Source organism: Nannospalax galili, unplaced genomic scaffold, assembly GCF_000622305.1.
Source record: "Nannospalax galili isolate Female #2095 unplaced genomic scaffold, S.galili_v1.0 scaffold51, whole genome shotgun sequence".
Classification (NCBI taxonomy): Eukaryota; Metazoa; Chordata; class Mammalia; order Rodentia; family Spalacidae; genus Nannospalax; species Nannospalax galili.
Genome location: NW_008329521.1, coordinates 21,802 through 22,187, shown reverse-complemented (window position 1 = coordinate 22,187; position 386 = coordinate 21,802).

Here is a 386-nt window from a genome sequence, read left to right as displayed (position 1 = left end):
AAATACTAAGACTATTTTAGAGGTTGTATTTCTAATTGTCCTAATCTTATCATTCTATATTATATACCAAATTATAAAGCTCTTTTACCTAAATTTGTACAATTAACATGAGAATAGTCAGTAAACATTTTTTAAATAATCTGGAAATTTTCCCTGAAGGGCTCACATTTAAGACACAACTACCGTAGAATTTACTCTTGCTAGCAAACTTGCAGCAGATGTCTCCACAAGAAATTCATTGGAGAAAAAAGAAATCTACAAAGCATGCCTAAAGATAAAAACATTTGGTCTTTGTAAGCAAACTTTAGTCACATGTCAGAGAATATTGTATGTCCAGGTACCAGATCTGAACTTTTGGGGGAGCAATGGACAGAGCAGTGGAGAGA